Genomic DNA, 4,553 nt, shown 5'->3' with positions numbered 1-4,553 from the left:
AAGAATCACGGATTGGTGTGACGAAACATGTCAAATGAGCTTGCTTGTTTTATAATATATATGGGTTTTTTCATCATTTCAACTTGGTCCCTTCTTTTAATGCTCAATTGACTTCTTTGTTTAATAAAAGTTATATTTTATTTTTATAATGTAAATGGGTCTTTCCATCATTGTAATTTGGTCCCTTTATTTAATGCTCACTTGATTTTTTTGCTTTTTAAATCTTTGTTTAATTTATAAGTTTTATAAAGATTATATTTTTATTTTATAATATAAGTGTCTCTTTTCATCATTGTAATTTGGTCCCTTTATTTAATGCTCATTTGACTTTTTTTTAACCTTTGTTTAGTTTATAAATGGGTCTCTTCATTTAAAGATCTAATTACTTTCTTGTCAATTTTTTGATTTTAACCATACTTTTTTCTTGTAAATTTATTTTCTTTACAGACAATTTTTAACTAAAAATTTATAAATTGTCCTTAAATGAAAGAATTTTTTTACCACTAAGATTTTTTTTTCAACTTTTGCTTTTGATATGCAAATGTCTTCTTATTACTTTAGTGCATGTATTATTATTAGGGATTAGCTTTTAAAAAAGTCACAACTAAGGATTTTTTTTCAACTTTTTTGTTGGATGTTCTCCATGTGACATTTGAACGTTTTTGAATTTTAATGTGTGCATATGGGAATGTCCCTCACTCTCTCACTTCGTTGGAGTCGAGGTATCTCTCTCTCTCTCTCTCTCTCTCTCTCTCTCTCTCTCTCTTCTGTAAGCCATCGTAAATCTTTGCCTTGTTTTTATGTAATTTATTGCATCGACTACTACAACGACGTGAGCTCTCGGAACTGGCTCAGAGCGAAGACCTTGCTGGCAAGCAAAACGTCATGAGCTCGATCGCCTATCGTTTGTGTCTGCCCAATTCTCTCGTTCAAGACTTAATGCTTGACACAATGGAATCTCTTGGAGATTCCACCTAATAGTGATGGTATAGAGCCAGGTCAGTAGTAAGTAATAGTGTTGTGTGAGAGCGAATATGTACAGAGTAAGGTATTTTGAGTTGTTTTATTCGAAGAAATGAAATGATCATGTCGCCAAATCATCATTGTTCGGAGTCCTACGTGGTTGCTTCACCACGATTTTTATTCCGAGATGGCAATTTCTCTGGCTAGGCTGGCGGTGGAAATAGAAGCGGCTCTCCTTACTGGAAGGAGCTCTCTCTCTCTCTCTCTCTCTCTCTCTCTCTCTCTCTCATGTGCAATGGAACAAGTTGTCTAATGCCATTGATGCACAGAGCACAAACCAATATCTATAGCAAAGAATGGGACAAAACGTGCTTTCCAACCATGGCATCAGTCGCCTGCAGCAGAAAAGCGGCAAAAAATTGATAATAATGACCGGACAACGCCATGTTGGATTGGTGAGAGGCTGTGCAGCAATTTTGAAAAGACTAGAAGAGCATACCCATGCCTGGATTTTTCTTCAACCAGTTGACGCTGTCAAGCTAAATTTACCTGGTTACCACCAAATCATCACAAACCCCATGGATTTGGATACCGTAAAGCAAAAAACTTGAGAGAAACGAGTACACATCTCCGCAGCAATATGCTAAAGATGTACGACTGACATTTGCAAATGCCAAGTATAATCCAAAGGATCAGGATCCTCATTTTATAGCACATCTTATGTCCAGCATGTTTGAGACACATTGGAAGACTTTCAATTCCGAGCTTAAGCAGCTTCAGCGTCCGAGTGAATGGGGCAATCATGACGAGGAGGACCACATTACCAAGAGGAGCGTATTCTCACCGACCACATCTTTAACCACAATGAGAGGCATTTCCAAGCTTAAGAGGCTCAGCCACAAGCCAGTGAATGAGACAATTGCAAGGAGGACCACACTACCCAGAAGGATGTGCTCTCTCCAGCCACATCTTTGTGTGTGCAATGAGAGGCAACAACCAATCTTAAACCCCCGCCATCAGAAGGGCTACTGATCTGGGCTCTAAAAAATATCCCCACGTACCAGTAAAGAATTAGAATCCAATGAGCAGAGCACCAGATATTCGACTGATGAACCTTGCGGTGGAAAAAGCTTCAATCATCTCACCTTCAACAGGTCAAACAAACGCAAACAGGCAACGACACCCGGACAGAATACAAAACAAAAGACCTAAAAACAACAAAGACAATGATTCAAATGAATCATCTTCAACAGGTCCGATTATCGGCGCCTACCAGTAAAAGGTGCCAACCAGTGAGCAGGGCACCAGATATTCCACCAGTAAACCTTGCAGCGGACAGAGATTCAATTATGTCAGCTTCAACAGGTCAACAGAGGGCAAAAAAGCAACACCCAGACAGAAGACCTAAAAACAATGAAGACAGTAATTCAAATGAATCATCTTCAAGTGATTCAACTGAATCATCTTCAAGTGATTCAACTGAATCATCTTCAACAGGTCTGAGTATCACAGAAGAGCAGGCAATACGTAGTTCCGCAGACCTGCAAGAACTAGACAAAATCCCCTTGAAAATGCCAGCTATACTTTGCTGCTGCCTGCAAACATTTTGGCGCAACACTGATCTTGATTTTAAAACTCCTGATGGTTATACTTACTGATTAAGATACGAAGCAGATAAGGATCAAAGGCTGAGACAGGGACGGACAAAGACAGAGAGACAATTATGGTAAGACACAGAGAGAGAGAGAGAATTAGGTGGTGTTGTAGAAGGGAAAGATACTCACCATGCCTTGAAACCATGAGACACTAATGAGTGTTGGAAAACTTATGGAATTAGAATTACATCCCACTCATGAGAGAGAGAGAGAGAAATGAAATGAAATGATATATTAACGTCTACAAGAGGCCAAAATGACCTATGAGACCAACTGATTACAATGATGAGTCTAGTACCAAGTCTGGGTACAAACAAGAAAACTACAAACAAAGAACTGATAGGAGTGCTACCGACTCCTATGGGTGGCTGGTAGGCTGAGCAATGGTATCACCATAAAGGTACAAAGTGGGGATGGATAAGTGTCACCATGATACAATATAGCAGTAGCATGAAGCCTATCCCGATCGACATTCTGGGTATCGTGCTAGAATCCTATGGATCCTCTGCCGCAATCTCCGCCCGGTGCTGCGTGGCTCCCCTCCTCAGTCGCGGTCGTCTCGATCTCCCTAACTCTGTAGCTCGATCAAATGAGAGTACGCTGATGTGTGTATGGGTGGGAACCGAGCTCTCGTGGTGGTGGTGTCCCCTCTGACTCTGTGGTACTCAGACTGAAGAAATCTGAGATGCGTCTCTGGGACTGTCTCTGTCTTTGCCCATTCAATAGAGCGTCTCTATGTCTCTGAATCTCAAGTAGGAATAATCCAAGACATCTTTGATCCTGATATCTCATGACTCTGTCTAACGAGTCAAAACCATCTCTGAATAGACAATGAAAGCGTCCCCGTATCTCATAGTAGACTGTGTAGCGACATATATAGTGAAACTCTGTCTCTGGCTCTGCATGGCATAACTGACATATCCTACTGTCTGCTGGTATGCCTCTGAATCTACCTGTCTCAATCCCAAGCTGGTGTGAAGATGTGCGAATCTGGCCAATAGCACATCGTAACCTATGAGATAGATGTGTGTCCATGTAACTGGGCCGTGTGACAAATCCGTCTGTCGTGAGTTGAAGAAGATGTTCTCTATAGAAAACCCTCTTCGTACCCAACTCCCGTGATGGTTCTATCCATGTCCTCTTGCTATCAAGCTGGATAAGATCCTGCCGAATGAGTCTAGTAGTCTCCATCCGTGCAAGAGCCAAGGATGGTGCATCAAGAGAATACTGGAAAGGGGGCAGCCTGGTCCATGCCTCTGAAACCACGTGCTTATCTGTGCATACCAACATGATGTATCTCCCTGTAATGCCAGCTGTCTGGATGACTCGAGAGCAAGCCTGGCATACCTGTCCCTGGTGGTGTCCCATAAGCTGTGTACAAATGATACTGATCTGGTGAGTGCCTCAACCTCCATAGGTGGGGCAGCCAGCTCCGCTCGTATGATGTCATGTGGGATTGAGGCCTTGGCTCTAATCAGCCTAGAAATCATAGATATCAGGGGTCTCTCCATATTAGTCCATCCAGCACTGTCAATAGACGGTCCCCAAACCTGAACCGCGTAGTGCATAACTGAAGCGACCAAAGTATCGAAAAGCCAGAGCTTTGTTCGAGGTTCCTGGAACTGAACCTGCGAACAAATCCTCTCTAAACCACCTAGGGCTGCATAGGCACGAGTCAATCTAGTGTCTGCTGCCACTTTCAGTGTGAACCTCGGTCCACTAAAGACCACCCCAAGATATGTGTATGCATCAGTGTACTCCATACTGTCCTGTCCATATGTGAAAGTAGGTGCTGATCTCCTAACCCACTGTGGCGTGGTATTAAATACCATGACCTTGGTTTTACCAAGGTTGACAGACAATCCACTATCCTCTGCAAAACTATGCAATGCGTCCAAATGTCTCTGCATACCCTCTGGCGATTCTGATATCAAC

The 4,553-nt window shown here is 42.2% G+C and overlaps 1 pseudogene; it reads left to right on the top strand.

Annotated features, from left to right (window-relative positions):
* Window positions 1-1,292: 1,292 nt before the first annotated feature.
* LOC147416448 (uncharacterized) lies at window positions 1,293-2,621 on the top strand (annotated as a pseudogene).
* The last annotated feature ends 1,932 nt before the right edge of the window (window positions 2,622-4,553 follow it).

This window comes from Adiantum capillus-veneris, unplaced genomic scaffold (genome assembly GCF_014529385.1).
Source record: "Adiantum capillus-veneris isolate H3 unplaced genomic scaffold, ASM1452938v2 Hic_scaffold_965, whole genome shotgun sequence".
In the NCBI taxonomy this organism is placed as follows: Eukaryota; Viridiplantae; Streptophyta; class Polypodiopsida; order Polypodiales; family Pteridaceae; genus Adiantum; species Adiantum capillus-veneris.
Note: the sequence above shows the minus strand (reverse complement) of the source record. Positions and strands in the feature narration are given on the sequence as shown.